Below are 12264 nucleotides of genomic sequence, written 5' to 3'. Positions count from 1 at the left end.
ACCTCCCTGAAGTGGTACTGAAAGTAGAATGCTAGATTTTGATCTAATCCAGCAAGGCTCTTCCTCCTGGGAGCTAACCCCAACAATAATACAGGGCTCATTTATCTGTAACTGTTAGTGATATGCATTGAAAAAAATCAGGTATGTAAATACTGTTTTGTCTGGATATACTTGAATAGTACTAAATGGGGTTTTGGGAGTATATATTTGGCTTGGGAATACCCCTAGTAACTTGTTCATTGAGTAGTCTATTTTGCTATAGCAAAGGGTGATAGCTGGAAGCCGAGTCAAGACTCAGTGTGTGGAAACTCACCAGCATTCCCAAATGGTTAAAAATGATACGAGGATTGCCCACCTGGCTCCAGGTGTGTGTTAAGTTTGGCCTTTTGTTTAAGTCGTTCATAAAATACTGGTTTTGGATTCAGGGAGGAACTGTGCAGATGTTGGCAGAAGAGCTGGGGCAGATACTGATGCCTGACTTTTGATCCTGCCTATGAGCCACGTCCCTCCCTAATCCTGTTTACCTTTCCCAGGTGTAGAATGCACAGCATGTCAGCAGTGGCCTTATTGGATAATGGCTGTGAGAGATTATCCACCCTAGTCTTTAAGTCAATAATGTGCAGTGCAGACATTCAAAGAAGAGGGAACTGGCATTTCAACACCACCACTATAGAACAGGTTCAGTGTGTTGTGGGGAGGAGTGTTGTTTAGAATGTTAAAACCTCATCTTCCTGCCTCAGGACATTTCCTTTCTTTGTGAATTCTGTCTCGCTTTGGGCTCTTTAAAGTATACAATATTTCCCACTGTTCTTGACATACTAGATTATCCCCAAACAAACCTTAGCCAGGAAGGATGATGTGCTTTTTGGCGGTAAGTATTCGCTGCCGCTACTCTTGGGTTTCCTACAACACCTGATCATACAATATCACCTGCTGTAAGTATTGCACACTATCAATATGCATCTGAGAATATTAAATTTACTTCACTGTAGTAGAGTACAGTTTTAGTTTAAAACCACTTCACAATGATCCTTCCTCCCCTACAAAAAATAACTGGATGAAAGGGTACAAAAGACTTCCTATTATTACCCCATCATATCATCTCCGCAAATATTATTCCATTTGGTTTTTTGTATTATTATTGAGATGTTCTTGCATGGATAAGCTGTACTTTAAGGTTGTAGATGATCTGAAGTTTAGCAAAAGCAGTTCAGACAATAGTTATTGTCTACCCTCTGTGTATACAAAGGAACTCAACCCCCAAATATATCAAGCCAATGAAACACAGAATGTGATATAAGCTTAACTGTTTGAATTAAAAAAGAACAATTTAAATTTTAATACATGGGTCAGGTACAATATTCAAAATGCAGGGACAGTAAAAAAAATCCTAAAAACAAAATAACATAAATGAGATAATAGAAGAAATAAATATGTGAATAATAAGAAAAAACAAAATAGTATAAATGAAAGATGTGACATTGTAAATACATAAAATCAATGAAGAACAGCATAGTACTAATATGTGAAACAATGAAAAAATTACATGTGATTAAGTATCTGGGAAGAAGTCTATAGGTGACTTGGAGGTTGTTAACAATAGTCTTCTCCTCCTGTCTCAAATGTAGATGTCAGCATTGTTCAGGTTTTGAAATCTCAGGTGGATGCAAGCCCTTCTTGTCTTCTTCCTGTTGTATCAATCTCTTGTAGGGAAGTAAGTGATGCTCAGGCCAATTCCGTCCAGGGGGATGCTGTTATCAGTCCTGCTTCTCTTTCTCAAGGCCTGTCTATGCATTGTGCTGTTTAAGGGTCTGCTCTGGGTCCTCTTGAAGGCCCACACAGCGAGTTCCTTGCCAAAACTTAGCTCTCAGGTTGCAGAAGCCCAGTTAGGATATGGACTATGGTGAGCAGGAAGGAAGTGGTTAAGCCTCCCCCCTCCTCATTTTATGGTCTCAGGGAGTCATGATTTACCCCACTGGGTCAAATCACTTGATCTTTCCTCCCCTAATCTCATCTCTGAAAGCCTCTACTATTTGACTGCACAAAAAATCTACCCCTTCCTCCACAACTAATCTGTAATTTTTCCGTGATATCTTTGCCTAGCTCTTCTACATTCCAGTAAAGTTTGTGCTATGGAACTTCCTCGAGGATTGTGCCCACCACATTTTCATAAGGGGGAGGGTCACAGTACCGCTTGGTTCCCCCCAGGGCAGCAAAATGTATTGGCTGGCCCTAATCGACATTTCCACATTTTACCTTTCCTGTCACTGGAATGTGCTGCTTGTTCATACTGAAAAGTATCCATCTCTGAAGTTACAAATGACAGAAGTTAAAAATTATCAAGAGCCAACATGGTGTAGTGGTAGGAGGGTCAGACTAGGATCTGGGAGACCCAGGTTCAAATCCCTACTCTGCCAAGGAAGCATTCTTGGGCCAATCACACCCTCTTGACCTAACCTACATCACTGGGTTGTTGTGAGAATAAAATGGAAGAGAGGAGAATGGTGTGAGCCACTTGGGACACAGGTAGGGTATAAATAAAATAATAAGATACAGACAACCTTCATATGAAAATTAGCTCTTACCCTGTTTAGGGAATATTAATTTATCAGTTCTTGTCTGACCACAAGATGGTGCTAGAAGTCTTAAGTTTGACCATCTCCCTTTCCTTTTAGATTAGACTAGAAATATTCAAGGTTATAAGCTACACAGAGCTCTTCCATCAGCAGAATGTAAAGGGAGCAAGGAAGTAGAAGAGATTTTAAATGCAACTTCTGTAAGACTTGCCTAGCTGAGCCAGACCAAGGAGCCATCTTGTCCAGATCCCACAATTTCACAAGCTGGGTATAAATACAACAAATGTCCTCCCATTTCCCACAGCATGTACCCTCAATAACTGATATTCAAAAGTACACTGTCTCTGAACATGGAGACACCATTTAGGTATCACTGGGGGCATACGGTTGCCAGCCTCCAGGTGGGACCTGGAGATCTCCCAGAATGACAACTGACCTTCAAACTACAGAGATCAGTTCCCCTGGAGAAAATGGCTGCTTTGGATGGTGGACTCCTATGGCTTTATACCTGAGCCCCCCCCCCTCCTCAAACCTTGGCCTCCTGAGACTCTATCCCAGATCGCTAGGAATTTTCTAACCTAGTATTGGCAACCCTAGTGGTAAGCTGCAGTACTGCAGCCCAAGCTCTGCTCATGACCTGAGTTCGATCCCAGCGGAAGCCAGGTTCAGGTAGCCGGCTCAAGGTTGACTTCCATCCTTCTGAGGTCGGTAAAATGAGTACCCAGTTTCCTGGGGGTAAAGTGTAGATGACTGGGGAAGGCAACAGCAAACCACCCCATAACAAAAAGTCTGCCAAGAAAACGTCATGCAACACCCCACCCCCACCCCCCGGGTCAGTAATGACTTGGTACTTGCACAGGGGACTACCTTTACCTTTATTGGGAGACCTATCCTCCATGAATTTGCTTTCTTTTAAGGGCACCTAAGCTTGTGCTTACTTGTGAGTAGTGATAACCATCGGTCAACTAACCTGACTGGACTTGCCCACATGATTATCACCTGACCAGAAGGGAGAGCAAGGATCTGGTGAGAAGAACCCATGCAATTGCACCTGTCCACTGGGATCTAGTATTGTGCTCACATAGCACAGCTCTACAGGGTCTCACCTTGAGGAAGGAATTTCCACACCACCATTGGTATACATGCATGGGACCATATGATCAGCTTAGAAAGTAGCTACATGCACATTATTTGGAAATGATCCACTATATCCAGCCCAGGAAACTGACCTGCAGTATATCCCAACCAAGCAAATGGAAGTAGTTTGTTGCAAAATGTGAAATTTTGGTTAACCCCATAAGGTTTTGTAGTATAAATCTCTGTAAGGATAAGATACATCCATGGACAGATATATCTGTGATTATTTGCCATTAAAAAACCTCTATGTTCAGAGGCAGCGCGCTTTCTGATAGCAAACTATAAGTAGGATAGCAAAAAGGGGCCCACAAAGACACAAGCTAAGGATTTCTGCTAGTTTGAGGTGTGTGGGGACACTCCTCAAATACGCAGAAAAACATTGCTTTGTAAATAAAAAGTACCCACCTACTCCCAAAAGAAAATTGGTCTGATGAAGACTTAGTGGACTTGCTGCTCTCCAGGAGACAGGGAATGTTGTCCAGAGCAGTTGAGCATTTTTTAAAGGAGAGGGGAACCAAAAATAGAGGGAGAATGGGGAAATTGGCCTGTTTGAGCTCCTAAGAGCATATAGTATGGTGGAGAGGAAGGTCTGAGTTGGTGGTGGGGAGTTCCCAGCCATGTATGCCCCCCACCCAACTTGTACCTCTTATTTATGAATTATATTTCATCCAGCCTTTCAGACAAAACATTGTCTCCCGAAAGTAGTTTGTCAATTAAAACTGAATCCTTGACGGTGGTGGCAAGCATTGTCCATAAAAGAAGGAAAGGCTCTGCCTTCAGCAGAGTGGAGCTTAGAACCAAGTGGGGCATTGGGGACAGGCAGTGGCATCCAATTGCTGGCTGATGTTGTTGCTGGGATGGAGGCAGCGCTGCTCCCCAGTGACCTTAGGCCAGAATGAGCTTGCAGTCACAGGGTAACTGGAATGTGGAGCAGAGTTCTTTCTGCTAATGCATTCCCACTAGGATCTGGCTGGCTGTTGTGGGGAAAAGACTGCTGGACTGGGTGGGCCTTTAGGTTAAATCTCACAAGACCGTCCTTACGGATACATACCTGCCAGCTTGCCTATCAATAGGGAATAGCTTTCCCAACATTCTGCTTGGTTGAGGTGGCAAGAAGAGAACTGAGGGAAGGGGCCGTTGGTCGCTGTAGGATCACGTGACCGTTTGGGCGGGAAGACGGTCGCTGAGGCGCGCGACAGACGGCCCCTTCGGAGCCTTGGAAGCTCTAGAAAATTCTCCGGCGGCTGGCCTGCGCCTGCGCAGTCCCATGTGTGGAGGCACAGAAGAACGAAGATGAATAACCAGCTTCCCCGCCCCCTTGGGACCCCCTCCATCCCACTGCCAGCAAGGCGTCTGGTGAGGTGCTGACAACTACCCCCCCCCACACACACACACACCAAATTTCCTTGCTTTGTGCTTAATTTAGATGCTTTCGGCAATGCAACCCACATTTGGCATCTTAGATCTGCACAGTTGCTAAGTGACAAGTCCCTGAGGTTTGGCTCAGATTTAATCATCCTGTGCCCCTCCCCATCTTCCTGCACATGCACCCCCAGCCTCTTCTTCTCGTCTTCCTTTCAGAACTTTCCCACCATTTCTCCACTCCCCATTCATTCCAACAAGGCTTGGTCAGGAGAATACACATGTGTGTGCATGCACACCTCCCCACAGTGGTTTATGGCTCATGTTCGTTAGTGGGAAAGAGGGGAAACCATGCAGATAATGTTGCAGGCCAGCTCTGGCTCTGGGTTGGGGCTTGTGAAAATCTGATATATGCCAGTCACTGTTCTAGATGCCTGATCTATCATCTAGGTAGGAGGGAGGACTGTTGGAGCTTGCTGCAGTTTATCTGTTCATCGTTCCCATGTAAAACAGGGTCCCTTCCTGCCACGTAGGAGCTGTGCGCACCAGTCCCACCTGGGGTGGGGGACTCCACTTTGAGCTGGAGCAGCCGAGTGACTAAAAGACTGAGCTCTGATTCAGGCAGTCCTGTTTTCAAGCCATCAGGCAAACCACTCTGAGCCCTCATGTTAAAAAGTCAAATTATGGATATGGCTAGGACTTTGGATCGGATGTGCACCTGAAGTTCCATGCAGGCAGGGCTTTTTTTCAGCAGGAACACGGTGGAACGGAGTTCCGGCACCTCTTGAAAATGGTCACATGGCTGTGGCCCCGCCCCTGATCTCCAGACAGAGTTTAGATTGCCCTCCGCGCAGCAGCATGGAGGGCAATCTAAACTCCCCTCTGTCTGGAGAGCAGAGGGCGGGGCCACCGGCCATGTGACCATTTTCACCAAAGGCAATTTAAACTTTTAAACTACCCCCCTTGTTCCAGCTGACTCAAAGTGACATCATTGTGCAGTCCTGAGTTCCACCAGAGTTCCACCACCTCTTTTCCCAGAAAAAAAGCCCTGCGTGCAAGAAACTCAGTTCCTGGATGCACAAGGGCCTGATTCAGAACAGGACCACTGTCTTCCCAGCCTAAAATGGCCTAAGGGAGACAGTTTACCCCATTGAGGAAAACTCAAATGCCGCCATCAATACATGTAAGTTTCTGCAACAGGCCAGTAGTGGATCCTTGGGCCCAATTCAGGCTGAGAATGGTTCCAGCCCAAATCAGATCCACACATGCCTAAAAATGAGAGGCTCTCAGAATCCAACTGTTCACAGTACATGCGGACTTGTAACGTGTGAATTGGCCCTTGGTCAGCCTCAAGTACACACCACTGGCCCCTGCCCCTGCTGCAACAGTAATAGTCCTGGCCTGCTTTGCAAGTTTGTTGGAAAGATTCCAAGATAACATATGCAAGGATCGTTGAACATTCAAAAGCACTGTTTAATTTCTGAATATTACTTCCTGTGAGGAGTAGGTCTTCTTCCAGCACAGTATAGCTTGAATCCCCAGCCTTCTCTGCATCGTAGTCCACAGCCTAGCAGTATCCTTGGAAGCTAAGCATGACTCTGCCCTGCTTTGGTGTCTCTTTAGAGGACCGTGCAGAAAAACTCTTCCTTGTGCCTTGGTAGGGTTGTGTTCCCTCGCAAAGTGAAGGGATGAGAGAATGAACTCCTGGCTCCTTGGGGTTTAATGATGCCTCTGGAAAGCGAACTGAGGAAAGGAGCTGAATGAATTATGCCAGGTAGCTCTGGCAATCTTCACACCGCAATCAGATTGGCTTCTCCCTCCGGAAAGGGAGCTGTGTTTTGTTCTCATTAGCTGTGGATGGAAACGTTACATAAACTCTCCTCATGCACAAGAAAGGAGAGCAAAGCTGTGCTGTAGACACAGCCAAAGACCAGACTCAGGGCCAAGTGATACATGAGGTGTAGGCTGTGCAATTGGACTCCCCAACTCTTAAATAAATCTGTGGGGAAACTGACAGTTTGCTCAGGCAACATCATGTGGAGAGGGTGTTTAACGCTTTCTCTGGTGCCATTTTCCTGATCATAACTACCTCCTCCTTGAAATCGCTATTAGCCCTACGGACACAGAAATGCTGGCACAGAAACTGGATTTCCTGGCCATCCACACCTTATCTTCATGCATAAATTAATGTTCTGAGCGTGCCTTCTGAATGGAAGAAGACAAGCACTGGCCAGTGACCCATACAGAGATGCAACATACAGCCTCCTCTGGGATGGGTGCTGCTGCTGCTGCTGCTGTTTCTGCTGCAGGAATACCTGAATAATGCAGTCACACTAAGAGCAGATAGACAGCAGTAGAATTCTCCAGTGGACACTGATTAGAAAGAGAATGGTTCGAAGATGCATGCAGAGACATGACAGGCAGCCTTATCTTTGGGTGGATGTTATTTGTGTTGTGCTCTTGGGGCATTTTATTGATTTAATTAATGCATTTCTTGTGGCACAGTAGCAGTTTTCTCATGTTCTACAGTTTAGAAATTATTGCTGTAGTGTGCTATGTACAGACACAATGTTATTGTAAGTAAAGGTAACATATCCTTCAAACGGAAGTTTTGTGTGGCAGCTGAGGCAGGATCTGGTGGATTCGGGGTGGAGTGTGAGTGAATATGCAGGGTTGGGGCTTTGCAGATTATAGGTGGATTTTGGCACAATACAGAATTTGCTGGCTTTTTACACACATCCCCTCTAACAGCCTGAATAGCCCAGACTGGTATAAATTTGTCAGAGTCTGGCTGCTAAGCAGGGCTGGCCCTGGTTAATATTTGGATGGGAAACCAACAAGGAAGACCAGAGTTGCTATGCAGAAGAAAGGGAATGGCAAACCACCTCTGCTCATCTCTTGCCTTGAAAACCCCATGAAGGGTTTCCATAAGTTGACTGTGATTTGATAGCACATTATTGTTATTGTCATTGTTATTGTTATTGGTAACCTGGCAGAGCACACACACACAAAAGGCCAACAGCACTTGGGTCCCTCCCTTTTTCTCATATTAACAAAGAATCCAGCACGTGTGTCTTTAATGACAGAGGTGGCAATTGAACTGCGTAGCAATTGTTTATTCTCCCTGGAAACAGCATAGAAGAAATAGAGAAAGAGTTGCATTTGTCACAGCAAGACCTCATGCTGTTTTCCCAACCTGAAATAGCCCTGGAGGTGCACTATTTGTCACATTGGGGAAACCTTCATGTGCCCCATCAGTTCTTGCTAAGCCCCCAAAGAGGCAAATACAACACCCACTGGTTTTTTACACACATTTCAGTCAGGAAAATGACACAGGATGGGGAGGAGGTTGAAGCCCCATTCTTCTCGAATACTGCAGTCTTGTCTGAATTGGGCCCCAGACACTTGGGGCTTGATTGAGTGCACATGGATCACACAGACCCACAGAGGACCCAGGGAGAGAGTAGTAGAAAAGAGCAAGAGTCCAGTAGCACCTATAAGACTAACAGTACTGATCTATTTATAAACTGATATATATATATATATATATATATATATATATATATATATATATATATATATATATATATATATATATATATATATAAATTTTCCTGCTACAAATTGGAAAATTATGAAATTGAGTGGTAGTGTCAGAATCAAGGTTTGGAATTAGAAGGAAATGGGGGTGGGGTGTTTGGGGTCAAATTGTATGGAATTAAAATTTTATTTGACTATGGAAATTAAATTTACCCCTGGATTTATAAGCCACCCATTACATGGAGCGGTGAATATTTTTGGCTGTCATCATTCAAAATATAGTGGATTAGAGCCAGTGCTATTTCTTTGTTGTTGTTGCTGGGATTTTGTTGTAAAATGACAGTGGATGTAGGGGTGGCGGCCAGGAGGGAGCCAGGGATCCCAGTCCTCTGGAGACGTGGGAGATATAGCGGTGGGACATGGTTTGAGTTGAGAAAGTCACAGAGATTTTCTAACCTACGTACCATCTTGAGACACGTGGGGGTTGGAGCTAGGAAATTAACCTCCCCCCCTTTAACACTGATGTTGTACAATGCCAGGTCCATAAATAATAAGACCAAAACCCTGGAAGATACTTTTGCAGTGGCAAATATGGACCTGGTGTCCATGACGGAGGGTGAAATGGTTGCCTTGGGAGAACTGACCCCCCCCTTCCCGGGGTACTCAGTCCTCCATCAGTCCCAAACGGGAGGTCGGGGGAGAGAGGTGGCAATTCTTATTCAAGAGGCTTTCTCCTTCAAGTCGCTCCCCGTCCCCGAGATCTCTGGCATTGACTGTGTGGGACTAGTGTGGAGTGCCAAGGAAAGTTTGGCTATTTGCTTGGTGTGCCGACTGCCCAGCGCACCAACAGATACCCTGTTGCGCCTGTTGGAGGTAGTAGCGAGGTGGGCCTTGGAGTACCCCAAGCTGATTGTGCTGGGGGACTACAATGTCCACGTAGACGATGACACCTCAGTTCAGGCTGCGGACCTGGTGTCAGCCATGGCATCACTAGGACTTTCCCAATTTGTATCGGCCCCTACACATAAAGCAGGCCACACGCTGTCAGACAGTGGCTTGCTAAAAGTTGCAATCCAGACTACCTTTTGCAATGAGACAAGGATCCATTGATTTCAAAAGATTTACTGAATATAAACAACCATTATAGTCCACTATCCAAGATACTAAGATCTTGGCTGATACACGAGTATTGTTACGAATGACAGGCAAAGGCTAAGGTACAGAATAGCAAACCCCTGCAGGCCTCATCCTCCCCCACAGTTCTCAAAACAAACGGCCCAAGGCTGAGAAAATGAAAGCTTCCCAAGACTGGAAAGGTTGTAGTCATAGCATTCCTCTTCTCTGAGAAATCTTCTACTGAGCTGCTTGCCACCTGCAAAAGAAGCACTTAAAACACTGACAGGATTAAAATGGAGTCTCTTTGGTTAAACCATACATGAAACATAGTCAGAACATGACACACGCTGGATTTGATCTTTGGTGCGAGGTTGGATGTGGTTCTGAATATGATAGAGCCGGTGCCATGGTCAGACCACTCGGTTTTGAAGGTCAGTTGGATATGCCACCCTGACCCCTGCAAGGGCAGTGAGCAAATGTATGCTTGCCCACAGAGACTTATGGATCCAATTGGCTTCCAGAATGCCCTGCAGGACCCCAGCTTCTTGTCCCACAGACCACACACTAGTCAATCTCGGAGCGCAATCTCCAGGTCAGTGAAGTTGCATCGTTGTACCGCTTGCCAGAGAGCTGTAACAAAAATGGTCACTGATTCGCCCTGGGCTTGGTCCCGCTTGTAGAAAGCGTGTCGGCTGGTGATCTCTGACAGCTGTGGCAAGAAGTGATCTTGGAGCCGGTCTTTGATGATGTTGAATGCTGTAGCTTGGAGCTGAGCCGGCGCCATGAATGCCTGGGCTATGTCAAAAGTGGACTGCCCACAGACGCTGAAGAAGGTTGCCCTCTGGAGGTCTGCATCTGTGACCTTGTTTGCCTCAAGGTAGAACTTGAACCTCGTGATGTATGCCTCCCAGTCCTTGGACGTTGAGTCAAAAGGTTCAAAATGGCCCTTGGAGGCCATGATTCACTGTCAGTGAATCGCGATGGGGCAGCTGTGTATTAGCTTTGGGTTGTGATTTAGCTCTCGGCATTGCGGCGCTGTCTACCTGCCTTTGCATTCCATCCTTGTTGCCAGTATTGTATATTTTATTTTATTATTTATATTTGATTTATATTCGCCCTTCCCACAACAGCAGGCTCAGGGCAGATTACAACCAACATACAAATTAAAATTACATTAAACAGTTAATACCAGTTTAAAAACCATAAAACATTCAAAATTACATATTTATAAATTTTAACTATAAAGGAATATTTTTAAAATATTGATTGACCCTTTTCCAGCCAATCGGAGTCAATCAGAGAGCGGCTGTGTTGCCCGTGTGCGGCCGGATGCTGAACCGGCCAAGCTCGCTGCGGTGGGGGGCGGGGCGCAGCACAGCCGTATCTTACGTGATGCTGTCACTGGAAGTGATGTCATCATGTAGGCCTGGGAGCGTGCGTGCAAAGCACACACACGGGAGAGACTGTCACTGCCCCGGGCGCCCTAAAGCCACACTACACCACTGGCTCCACCCAGTTCACAGAGTGATTGTTGTTGTGGGGATAATAATAACATACTTTGTAAACTGCCCTGAAGTGGGTGTTAAGTCATTCTGAAGGGCGGTATACAAATCAAATGTTGTTATTATTAAAGTTTCCTGTAGGATAGTGCTGTTTTCTGGGAAGCTTGTTCACCATAGCTGATATCACTGAGGAAAAAACTGATAAAGCACCTTAGGGAGCCTCAGGGCTCTCTGGAAAGTTATTTGAAAAACATCGGCCTACAGGTTTTGAAATACCACAGTGTCTTCGGTTCAGTGACGGTGGCATAGGCAACAGTTCACAATAACCCTGCATCGCCTCATTCTGGCTTTGGAGTGCCTCAGCTCTGGAACTGAAAAAGAGTTTGGATTTTATCCAACTGTTAGTTAGTTTAAATCAAAATATATGTGGAGCTAATATAAAGTAATAGATAATAGATTTTAAATTTATAACAATATTTTTGAAGTTAATAGATAGGGCTTAGTTGAATAAAAGAGTAAGTAAACATGAGATAAGGAGTCATAGAAAAAGGGGACAGATTAGGAATAGATTAGGCTATAGGGTTGGAAAGCTGTTGGAAGTCTTGGAAAAGGGGGGGAGGGAAAGGGTGGAGGAAAGGATAATGAGATGCTATTTGAAAGTTGTATATTAATATTCTTACCTAATAAAAATTTTCTAAAAAAAAAAAGAGTTTGGATTTCTAGAGAGAAACGCATTCAACCTCATGCCAGGGCCTTTGTCTATCCCTTCCTCTTCTTGTTGATCAGGCCAGACCTCCAAGCAGGCAATCATGCCAAGACTCAAGTTCCCAGAAAATCTGGGATCCCAGATGTCCTCCCACAAGTATGTTCTAAAAACCATGTGCAATCTGCAAAGCCAGTTGGTGTCAGATGGGTTCTAACTGAGGCTTGCTTTCCAGAGACATCTATACACCTAAAGATTTGAGTCCAGTAGTACCTTAAAGACTCTCAGTGAACTCTCTACAGGACTCTCTAAAGCTTATACTCTGAAA

This window comes from Eublepharis macularius, chromosome 14, assembly GCF_028583425.1.
Source record: "Eublepharis macularius isolate TG4126 chromosome 14, MPM_Emac_v1.0, whole genome shotgun sequence".
Lineage (NCBI taxonomy): Eukaryota > Metazoa > Chordata > Lepidosauria > Squamata > Eublepharidae > Eublepharis > Eublepharis macularius.
Note: the sequence above shows the minus strand (reverse complement) of the source record.